This window comes from Montipora foliosa, chromosome 14 (genome assembly GCF_036669935.1).
Source record: "Montipora foliosa isolate CH-2021 chromosome 14, ASM3666993v2, whole genome shotgun sequence".
Taxonomy (NCBI): domain Eukaryota; kingdom Metazoa; phylum Cnidaria; class Anthozoa; order Scleractinia; family Acroporidae; genus Montipora; species Montipora foliosa.
Genome location: NC_090882.1, coordinates 8,051,811 through 8,064,310, shown reverse-complemented (window position 1 = coordinate 8,064,310; position 12,500 = coordinate 8,051,811). Strand labels below are relative to the sequence as shown.

The window sequence follows — 12,500 nt, the reverse complement described above, 5'->3', positions numbered from 1 at the left end:
CGCAGAACGTATGCGCAATAACAATAGTAGTCACCGTCCTTAAATTCGTCTGGTATAAAGACGGGCACAAGACGCATTATGCGTCTAGACGAACTATCCACTTTAGTTCGTCTAGACAAACTATGCATCTTGTGCCCGTCTTTATACTAGACGAATTTAACAGACGCACAAAGAATGTTTTGCCAAAGTTCGTCCCAGAAGAATTAAGCGTCTTACATAGTTCGTTCCGTCTTTACACTAGACTCATAACATGAGAGACGCATCATTCGTCTGGACGGATTATACGTATCTAGTATAAAAACGGCCAATGCTACATTATCATGCAAATGCAACACACAAAACACCTTAACCCCGAGAGATTTGAATTGGGTACAACATTGAGTTAGCCGAATCGGTCTATTGAGAACACTGTCAACTGAAATCAACAAATTGTTGCAAATCAAATCGTGGGTTGGTTTTTTAGGAGAGGGGAAAACTGGATTACCCGGAGAAAAACTCTCGGAGCACTTAGTTTCCAGTCAGATCGAAGGAGAGGGTGTTCACCTCAATGTTCCAGGTCTTACGCCTCCTCATCCGAGGAGGAGAGACTAGAACTCTCGTTACTATCCACAGAATTGATCGAAGCGAGTACTTGAAGCGTAGCATTTCGCATTTTCAACTCCGCTTTGTATTCTTGCCAATACGTGGTGCACTTTAAAATGTCGGTGTAAGTTGAGGAACCAAACGAATCTTGCAACGAGCATGACCAAGACTTCTCTGAGGCATGGGAACAGAGTGATCTGATCTTGCTTGTGGAAGAAAAACAACTTCATGTCCACCGTGCTATCCTTGCTATGAGTTCTCCTGTCTTCTCGAGAATGTTCGCCGGAGATTTTAAAGAGAAAAATGCGAAAGAGATTCCTCTGCCAGGAAAAAAATATAATGAAATAAAGGAGATGCTGTTGGTCCTCTATCCAACTTCTTGGAAACCTGTAAACCAAAGCAACTACAAAGTTCTTCTCACTCTCGCGCAAGAGTACCAGATGACGAAACTCGCGAAGAAATGCGAAGATTATCTGATGGATGCTCTAGCAAAGAAGCAAGGATCTGAGGTCTTGAAAACGTTAGTTTTCGCTCAAGATTATGATTGGAAAGGTTGCTAGATAAATGCATTGTCCAAACACAAAGTCTAAGCATTAACGAAGTCAGGAGGCAACCATTGTACGACCAAATCAAACCCGGCTCTCCCAGAGGAAGATGATTGAATTGCAGATGCAGAAAGGCGAGAAAGAGATCGAAAGATTGAAGTGCTTGGCTACCGAAGTGTTACAGAAGTTGGCAGAAATGGTTGCACGTCTCGAACGGCACATAACTATTGCCAACTCCAGCAAAGATCTATTTCCAGTAGTGACATTTAGTATAGTTGCCAAAGCTGCCTCTATAAATACCATTAAAAATGACGGGTCGAAGTTCAAAGAACCACGCAGAAAAATTTGCGAGCCCTTAGAAAAAGTCGGCAGTTCAATTGAAGAAATTCAAAGCAGACTGCTCGAAATATCTCGTTCCAACATCCTGAATTAATAAGGGATGATTACTAAGTTTACGTTTATCCACAAGGATCTGCATTGCATTGGTGACGCTAGCGCTGGCAAATTGTTGTAGCAAGCAATTACAGAAAGTAATTATAGTATCATCAAAGTAGAGGCTGAATCAAGTTTTCATAGTTTCCAACTTTGTTAAATAAAACCATTCTGTTGGTTGTAAAGTTTCCTTAGATATTTTCACTAAGTGTTAAGTAGCAAACTCAAGTTTCCTTTCAGCCAGGAACAATTTAAGCACAAAGTCAGTCACTGAGGGATTGTTTATGTTGGATTTCAGTGTCACGCAGCCAAAACAACTGATTCAACTCATGTAATGTAGGACGCAGCTATATTTTTCCTATTCAAATGTTGTGAATTTCATTTGCCTCTAATCGGAACTTAAACGGAATACAAGTTGATTCACACTTCTTGATAGAATTTTATCTCTGATTGGGTTTTCTGTTATGAAGAAATTATCTAATTTTTCGTCTTGATAGATCATTTGACAATGAACGTCTTGTTATATCTCGTTAACATTGATGTAACCGCAAGGCTTGCTGAGGGATTTTTATCATGTCTGCGATGCCTATTATAGTTAGTCGAGCCATAGGGGGCCCATACAAACTGCGTGCCCGTTAATCTCTATATCTTTCACATAATTTCGATAAAATCCAAAATATCGTAAGGTACTGCTTAGTGTTACTGAGTACAATCACATATTATGACAAAATAAAAATATATTTACTGAAGTGTTGTTTGTGGTAATCCGTGTGGCTGAAAACGACGAATTTTAGTAATTTGAAGGCCCGGGAGGGACTCCCATATAAAAAGGGGAGGGATGCTCGTCGTCTCGCTTAGGGGTGTAAATTTCGGATTTTGGTCTCATTTTTAGGGTGTTCTGGGGAAAACGCAATCATATGTAGCCGTGAAGGTCTCCTTTGGGGTTGAGCGCGAAGAAATATACAAGTGTATATTTACACTTTTATATTTCTTCTCGTAAGTGAAAGTATTAGATGATAAAATATATATCAGGATATTTAACAAATCGAGTGTGGTTCCTGATATATATTTTTGGAAGTTCACGATACATCTATGAGATTTCTTAGACATATATTTTCCTGATATAAATTTTTCGAACTTCACGATACATGTACGAGATTCCTGATACATATATGTTTCTGATACACATTTTTTCCTGATAGATATATTTCATATCGTTTTACGATACGTATACGAACTTTTTGATAAATGTTTTTTCCTGATACATATTTTTTTAGTTTCACGATACTTAAATAATGATTCTGGTATATATTTTATTTATGTGATGTTTTGTTGCAATTGGCGTCTCATATTAGGCGATATGGGACAATATTGTTTAAGTTTCATATTTATGCCAACTAACAATGTATATGGAGGCATAACGGTATATTTATACCAAGGATCAGATATATAACAACAATGACATCTATCTTTACACTAAGAAAAAATATTTGGAGCGGCGAAAACAAATATATAGGGCTACGACAAGTATTTACAGCTATGTAAAACTATGTCAAATATATACGGTCACCCAAATATATATCGAAGTATGTAAATATTTACATGAGTACGATCTAACATATATATGTCATCACGAGAAATATATATACGGCTATTGTGTCTACTGTCTCAATGGTCAGCGGAGTCAAAATGTAAAAAAGAAATGGTCACAGATGTGGATCAAGGCAAATTTTCTTCTCTTTGTCGTCAAGCTCAACGAAATCTGCGCTGTGAAATTCTGAGTGTTGTGGAGTACTTTGAGGGCCGATATGGAGATATGGAACAGTGTTGTTTAATTTTCATATTTATGCCAACTATCAATGTATTTGGCGCCATACCTGAATACTTATACCAAGGAACAGATATAACAACAATGACATTTATATTTACACTGAGAAAAAATATTTGGATCATGAAAATATGTCACGTACGGCGAAAACAAATATATACGGCTACGACAAGAATTTACGGCCATTCTTAGGACAATATCCTTTCCCCATAAAGCTACATGCATTCACAAGCGAAGTTTGAGATTAGGTATATTGCACATAGAAAAACCGAGCTATTTAAGAAGAGAGAATTTGATATTGACTGGATGGAAAACGAAGAGGCAGCATTCTCTTCCTGGTAAGAGCCCAGCGACCCTGGCAGAAACCCTGGAGAGCACTAATCCAGTCCACTGACCAAACGTAAATGAGGCAAACATCATTCTCTAAATAATGCCGGTTTGAACGGTCACTCCCCCCCCACCCCCCCCCCCCCCCCTGTTCCTTAGCATTCCTGTAAATCCTGTCCACGAAAAGATTCTATTCACCTTCCCTCTGAAATTTGTCTATCATTGATAAAACTAACATGAAAAACCCACCTTTTTCACCTGACAGGAACCTGCAAATATCCAGAGAGCTGTAGCAAGAATAAAATACTCTCTTGTTTTTGTTCATCGGAAAATCGTCAGGCGTTTTCTTATAGAAATATAGAAGAACACACAGACACCACTCTTTTTAGAGCTAACTGAACTATATGGAGAGTGAACACACAGCTTGGCAATTTCATCAAGTAAGTTCAGTAGTGGTAAAGAGTTTTCAGAATAGACCTTTCCACGGTTTTTGACGCCATCTTGGCTGGGGGGCAAACACGGCTAAAAAAACAGTAAATATATGGAATTTTGGCCGACTTTGAACCGCTGTAGCGCCGCTAAAAAGAAGAAGATTTCCAACGTTTGCCACTACTTTAAATAGTTTTATTGTTTTCATGTATTCAACAGAAAATAAGGCCATGAAGGTGATCCCCTGGTTTTGCATTGCGCAACGCTACTGCGCATGATCTCTTAATTGCGTTTTACCAATATAGAGTAAAAACTATCCTAAACATTCATAAAAGCTAACCTTAGGCCTAATTAGGCCTAAACAAACGTTTTTAGGCCTAAGGTTAGCTTTTATGAATGTTTATGATAGCTTTTAATCTCTGTATTGGTAAAACAATGACCTGTGATTCCGGATTCCGGATTACGGGTTTTAGGGTTGCCCCTTTAAATAGCCGAATTCGTCAGCGTCGTACCATGGAAACAAGTACTGTGAACCCCCCCCCCCCCCCTTTTATATTACATTTTTATCATGTTCTTGACATGTTACAACAGTGTGCGAAGCTTTATCGGAAATCTATGACAAGGCAGTATTTCTAGGGAATCACCTTAAAGAAGGTACGACTTTCGTCAATTAGTATTAATGTAAATCTTCTCATGTGGCTTCTTATTTCGCGGCAATTTGCATGATTTTAGAAGGGTTGTATGAAATCTTTAAATTTCGTTTATGGTCGTTGTAGCCTGAATCTGTTCTTTATATTTCATAAAAATAATCTTAGTATAAATGTCTTTTAAAAGACACTTTCACTGTGGAAATCTGCCTCTTTGTAGCGGCGTTATAACTGTTCCAAGTCGGCCCACGCATTAGTCATACATGTAGTGTAATTTTAGCTGTGTTTGCCCCTCAGCCAACATGGCGTCATTTACCCTGGAAAGGTCTTTTTCATGGGTAAATTATGATCAGCCTGTAGTCGAGTCGTGTCACTGTCAACTGAGCAACTGAGTAGCACATCTGCGTTGCACTTAATTATGCATTTTTGCCGTTTGTGGATGAAACCTGAGGTTGGCAATTTAAATGAAAGCTACTGAGCAGTACTTTTCTGTGGTGCTGTTTCCTATTCGATTCTGTGTAAGGTGATTCTTAGGGTGCGTTCGTTTGGGATGATCCGAAAAAGGATCACTGATCCAAGATCACTTGGAACGAAAAACCTTACTATGAATCGTGATTTAAGTGAACTCCGTGAAACGCAAACTCTGCTCAACTCCTTGATTGTGGGTCGCAAATACACTTACATTGCTTAATCTTTTCATTTCAAAAATCTCATTTTAACGAATACTTAAATGGGAGTTTCGCATGTTTCATTTTCCTATTAACCTGTGTCTTAATGATGCAGTGATCTTGAATCTTCCACAATTAAATTGTTATTCGACCTGAAGATGTGTGCCATGCAAAATTCTTAAAATGTTCTTTAAGTTGTCTGAAAACTGAGTTGGTTTTCAGTGTATCATGCATTAATTGTCCGGTTAGACTACAGTTTTACATTTCTTTTACCTTTATTTAAAATACTTACAAAAACAGCCCGGGTGCGTTCTTAGTGTTCTTAAAATTATGGTTAATCTCATCCTGAAAGTTCTTATAAAAATATAGAGTGTAGTCCAACAATGAAGTGTTTTGTCGCAACACAAAAACTGGAATTATTCCAGTCTGTACTGATCACGTGACTGGAAATAATCACGTATTCACTGCACGTACGCCTGTAATTTGAAATAATTTTGTCTGAAGTACGCCACGTAGAAATGATAGCTTTTGTTCCATAAGGGCTACATTAGCATATTATTTACTACTTCTCACAAAGGAAAGAGACGCTTGTCTCTTGAAAGAAAAATGGGAGAGTTTGCAGCTCGACATGAGGTAAGAACATTGTCCGTCCATTACTGTGTCTCTGAAAGTCGGTCATTTCTCGAAATGTTGAGAAAATCTTTCCTGCTTGTCTTTTTTATTTTCGGAGTTTACTCATAAAAGATAGCAATGGATTGTAAATTTGTCGTTGACAGCTCTTTGCCCTTTTGGTGAGAGTTGGACGTTTTCCACTGGTTTAGTGATTTGTCAAACACACCATCTTTGTCGTATTTTACATATAATTTAAAACTGCGCGCACCGTTCAGATCAACAACTAAAAACCTCCATATCTTTTAAGACAAAAGGCTGAAAGAACTCTTGTTCGGTATTCATGGTATTTGATAACAACAGCGAAGCTATGGGTGATCTATTGGAATCGTCGAGTATCTTTGACCAAACACCGTGCTGAAAAAACAAAAATTTTCTTTTCCTAAGAAACAATTCATCCAAATACAAATTTCATTGACAGTTATTTTTAACAAATCTTTCCCTTTATAAGTCAACGTTAGTTTAACATTTAGTCTGACGTTTTAAGTACAGCATCTTCAAAGTATTTTTTCCCATAAATTCGGAGCTCTTCAGTTTTAGTCTCGTCTTTCCGTTCAAGTTTCTTTGCTTTTATTTTGTCATTTTAAAATCTCATTTTTAATTAACGAATTCTCAAATGTGAATTTCGCAGGTTTCATTTTCGTATCAACCTGTGTTAATGATGCAGTAATCTTGAATTTTCCACAATTAAATTGTTGGTCGACCTGAAGACGTGTGTAAACATTAAAAGTAATTTAATACCAGCAGGGAAAGGCGACATCAAAACACGTTTTTGACACTTTTCAATGGTTTCCAGTTCGTTTAGGATCTTCGCCACGTTCAGTTTGAAACTTTCTCATGATTTCCAGTTCGTCTAGGATCTTCAAATTTGCTGATTTATCCAGGAACAACACTGATATGTGTAGGAACGGTTTTCAAATATAACAAATCCAATTGCCTTGTTCTTTGCTCACGTTTCTCAACGAGATTTGGTTTCAGTTTTTACGTTGTTTTGAAAGGAACATGTGAGCGATTGTTTTGGACCGTGATAACTTATCCCATTGTTTACTGCTTTCGTTTTGTTTTACTGATACTAAAAGCACGTTTCGAGGTAAATTAGGGGTTATCTGTGCGCTATTTATGAAGTCTTCAAATTCCGTTAACGCTGGAACATTAACAATGAAAAACGTGACACGATTGTAAGTGCTTGGCACAGCTGTAATTACAAATAGCCTGGAAAAAAGTTGGGACTGATGACTTTAGGGTTGGAGCGATGGGAAAATGGTTGCTTCAAACACATCTCAGTCTGATACGGGATATAAAGGTAATAAAAATTAAATATGAATTATATATAGACAGTCAACTCCCGCCTTGCGGACACCTCGCTATTACGGACAGCAGCTAAATCCCCGGCGAAAGTTACAGACGCTTGACTGAAATAAACTCCCGCTATTACGGACTTACGGACACTTTATTCGGTCCCAACGTTACAATTTTATTGTTTTCTCTCTCGTTATAGCGGACACCGAGCAGCATCTTGGAAAAATTGCACACATATCAAGTCTATTTTTTCTGCTTTTTTTATTCATAGAGGGGAGTTTAAGTTGCTAATGAATTTAGTCTCCTTGGCGACAAAGTAGGGGAAGTTGCGATTCAAAGGAGAAGTACACAGAGCCGATTGCAACGATATTTCAAGGCAATGTGATAGCTGATGCAATCACTAGCTGATGTTCAGGTTTTTCCTTAAAAAATTTTTTTTTAGAAATGTAGGTTACTGTACTTCAGTAAAGTAGGAAACCAAAACGATGATGGACATTGCTGCAACATACGATGACTGTTATTTACGTACTTAGTACTGTACACAAAGGGTACGTAACTCCTGTTCTGTTAAGTTCTTCTGTTTGTAAATAAAGTTCTGACGCTCTTTGCGTGCGACAACGGGTCTGAAAAAGTACTGGAGTTAATGAAAATGAACACACCTGTGACCCCCTTCTGTAAATATGGTTTAAAATAAAAATTTTCACGCACCCCGCTATTACGGACACCAAATCGTGGTCCCGAGGGTGTCCGCTATAACGAGAGTTGACTGTATATATAAATCACTTGATTAACACTTGATTTTCTTTCCGACGGCATCGTTTTCTGCTCTTCAATGCTGTATCTTGGCTTAATCTGGATCCCTAAGATGAATATCAATGATGTAAGCTTGATTAACAAACTATCGACTTTCTAGAAGGTCAGAGAGCTTTAAAAAACAAAATCGATTCGTCTTATGCTTAGGTATATTCTAAGACCTCGCTCCCCTCTGGAGGCACTGGGTACGACGCTGCGATTTCACCAGAAGCCGGCATGCGCAGGAAGGAACGAAGACTCGAGGTGCGTGAGACTACAAAATGTTAACAAAAAAATAAAAGTATAACTATTAAATTAGACGTAATAAACAATGCTTCGAGGCGTCATGAAAAGGCTTTCGAAACACAAAATGTTAAGTTTTGTGTGAATTCGCTCTGTAGAGGGGCTAACGATCGAAACCCAAAGCAAATACGGTGTATAAAGTACTCGACATGCAGTCACAAAATCAGGGGCACGGCCGTCACGATAATCTTCGGTGAAATATATATGTGTCCGGGAGAGTCACACTGTTCTAATAATTTCGGTTCTACGTTGCCAAACAGCTATAGATTTATTTACTAAAACATCACCTATTAAATAGAATCGTAACCAGGAAAAATTATTCCCTTACGTTTCGGAAGGGATATTTTTGCGGCCGGCTCTAAAACACGGGTCACTCGTTGCAGGTCATTGTTTTGCCTTTTTCAAACTAACCCAAAACCCTCAATTTGGCTAACCCTAGGCCTAAGGTTGGTTTTTAGGCCTAGGGTTAGCCAAATTGAGGGTTTTGGGTTACTTTCAAAGAGGTAAAACAATGACCTGCAACGCGAGTGACCGTGAAAAATGAAGCGTGTTTTAGACCCGCCGTATTTTTGCAATTTTCTGCACTTAAAAAGGTCGGCATGGTAGTTTCGGATGAGTAAATGGTTCGCTTGGAATTTCTTAGAAGGTAACGTTGAGCTTCTGACAATCGTGGACAAAACTCGTTAAGAAAACCGTACAAAAAAACCGACAAAAAGCATTTGTTCACTATTTCTCCCTTGTGAATTCCACAGCAGTTACTTCTCCTCCACCCTCCCCCTATCCAATGTTGATTTGGAAAGTTTTGATTTCCAGGAAACTGTTTGTGACCCCCAGAAAACAACATTGAGACGGGGGGATGGGGGTCAAATTGTTTGCTTACAACTGAAAGCGCTTGGAAGGGTAGTTTCCTCAAGAGTTTTGTCCACGATTGTAGCAATTTCTGAAATGAAGATATCGTGTCATTTCCTAAATTTTTTTAACACTAAGCTAAGACATCCGCACAGATCAAGTTCTTCTAGGTGATTAAAACATCTCTTCAGACAGTCTTCATACTTAACAAGGAGCCTAGAAATATGTTTCAAAGGCTTTTAGCTTAAGCTGCTCGTTGGGTGCCCTGGATAAAAAATTTTAACATTTGGGCACTTGGTCGGAACTCTTGACTTCCGGTCAGATCGAAACGAGAGGGCGTCCACCTCGGTTTCAGGTCTTACGCCACCTTAACCGACGAGGAGAGACTAGGACTCTCATTGCCATTCACAGTATTGATCGAGTGCTTACATGAAGCACAGCATTTCGCATTTTCAAGTCCGCTTTACATTCTTGCCATTGAAATGTCTGGGACGTCGAAAGTTGAGGAACCAAATGAATCTTGCCACGAACATGACCAAGACTTCTCTGAGGCATGGGAACAGAGTGATCTGATCTTACTTGTGGAAGAAAAACAACTTCATGTCCACCGTGCTATCCTTGCCATGAGTTCTCCTGTCTTCTCCAGAATGTTCGCCGGAGATTATAAAGAGAGAAACGCAGAAGAAATTCCTTTGCCGGGAAAGGATTACAATGAAATAAAGGAGATGCTGTTGGCCATCTATCCGACTTCTTGGAAACCTGTAGACGAAATCAACTGCAACTTTCTTCTCGCTCTCGCGCAAGAGTACCAAATGACGAAACTCACCCAGAAATGCCAAGATTATCTGATGGATGCTTTAGCAAAGAAGCAAGGATCTGATATCATGGAAACGTTAGCCTTAGCTCAGGATTATGCATTGGAAAGGGTGCTGGATGAGTGTATCGTCCGAACACAAAGTCTAAGCATTAAACAACTCAAGAAACATCCATTGTACGACCAAATCAAACCAGTCTCTCAGAGGAAGATGATTGAATTGCAGATGCAGAAAGGCGAGAAAGAGACCGAAAGATTGAGGTGCTTGGCTGACGAAGCGTTAAAACAGTTGAACCAAATCGCAGAATCTCTCGAAATCCACATTAGAGTTTCCAGCGGTGACACTGCTAGATCTAAATATGGAAGATACAAACCTGGTATAGGTGACTATATTTCTTATATTAAAAAAGACGAGTGGCAATCGCCGCCTCGTAATACACGCAAGGGTAGTTGCATGCCCTTAGACGAAGTGAGTGGTCCAATTGAAATAATTCAAAACAATCTGCTCGAAATATCTCGTTCCGGCAAATTCCAATAAAGGGATGATGCCGATTCTTCTGCAGATTTTATAAACTGCAGAATAATCGGCAAGCAGCATTTTTAAATAGATAGTAAATTGGGACATTCCATTTTTATCCGCACCCCCCCTATGGAAGGCATTTTTTTAAATGTCAAGAAGGACCCTGTCGCAAAGCCACGTTTCTTTTCAGGCAGGAACAATTTAAGCACAAAGTTGGTCACCGAGGGATTGTTTATCTGTGATTTTAGATATTACACAGCAAAAACAATCTCCATTGTCGTTTAACTGATATAGGACGCAGCTATATTTTTTTCCTATTTAAATGTTGTGAATGTCATTTGCTTCTAATCGTTACATAATCGGAATGCAACTTGATTGACACTTCTTGATAGAATTTTCTCTCTGCTTTTGTTTTCTGTTACGAGGGAGTTATCTAATTGTTGGTCTTCATAGATCGTTTTACAATGAATGTCCTATGATATATATGGCTTATTGACCAAGCGTGGGTCAAGATGGTTGGATATTGGCCTCTTTCGTTTTTTGCGTGTTTATGTGGGAAGACCTTTGACAGCAATGACCAGAACCAGGTTGCTGACCAGCGGTTTTCGTTAAAACAATGTTTTGCTGGGGGTGCTCAGTCTCGCGGGCTCAGAAAACCTGGTTGTGGTCATTGTTATTTAAGGTTTTTCGTTTATGCGTCGAGGTCCATATACACGCAAAAAAAGAACGAGGCTAATGCCCAGCATCTTGACCGAACAAGCTTGGTCAGTAAAGAATTTATTATATGGGATACAACAACAAAAAACATGATCTTTGATCTTGCGGGACCAAGCGAAAAATCCCACCTTGCCCGCCTAGGTAGCCAATCACAGCGAGGGATTTGGTTCATCTTGCCCGCTCACAGAGCTAGTCATACAATAACTCATTAATATTCATGTAGCCGCAAGGCTTGTTGAAGGACTTTTACCACATCTCCAATGCCCACTAAAGTTAGTTGAAAGAGATTGAATGTGGACCTGTTTTGGGAAGAAAATTTGGTTTTATCAACGGAGTTGATAATGTAAATTGGCCACCGTACAGAGATTCTAAAAGCTGACGTTTCGAGCGTTAGCGAATCGAGGAATTGTGGGTTACGTGTAGTTTTTATAGTACAGTAGGAGCTACGCTATTGGCAACGTGAAAAATAGGAATACATTAGTTAAATGAAAAGCGTTCGTTAATACCATGAGGATTAAGGGTGCCGATTGATGAATTTTTGTTCCAGATTCTTGCGGCTTTCCGTCGTACCTAGATGTAGGGAAAGGCCGCAGACAGCCATGTGTTTTTTGGAGTGGTTAGGGAGATTAAAATGACGATCGACTGGCTTAGATGCATCCTTGTCATTCTTCTCAACATCGCGAAGGTGTTCGCGGAATCGGGCGCCTTAGTCGTCTACCTGTCTCGCCAATGTATGATTTTTTGCATAACGTACAGGTTATGCAATAGATGACATTTGCGGAGGTACATGTGAAACGATCGGTGATCTTAACAGATCTCTTAGGTCCCGATATCTTGCTAGTGTTAAGATTTAAAAGACAAGTGCGCGCATTTGAAAGTGCCGGGTTGCTCGTTAGTTTTGAGCGCGCTTCTAACTAAAAAGTTGCCTACGTTTTTGTCGCGTTTGAATGAAATAAGTGGAGTTTGCGAAAAGATTCTACTAGTCTCGGGATCATTTTGGAGTAATTTAAAGTTATAAAGAATGATACTTTTGACCGCGTGATTATGAGGATGGAAAGTGAAGGTGAATGGAATTGTGT

The 12,500-nt window shown here is 39.1% G+C and overlaps 1 long non-coding RNA gene across 3 annotated transcripts in view; it reads left to right on the top strand.

Annotated features, from left to right (window-relative positions):
- The window catches only part of LOC137985451 (uncharacterized), a 30,229-nt gene that overhangs the window by 9,098 nt on the left and 8,631 nt on the right, over positions 1–12,500 (top strand). Inside the window, exons 2-3 of one of the 3 annotated variants that reach the window (XR_011119303.1) lie at positions 3,980–4,154; positions 8,387–8,482. This is a non-coding gene — a long non-coding RNA (uncharacterized lncRNA). Of the gene's footprint in view, positions 1–3,979; positions 4,155–4,702; positions 4,798–5,923; positions 6,092–8,386; positions 8,483–12,500 lie in introns of those variants that run through there. The other 2 variants (XR_011119304.1, XR_011119302.1) reach the window with 2 other exon arrangements.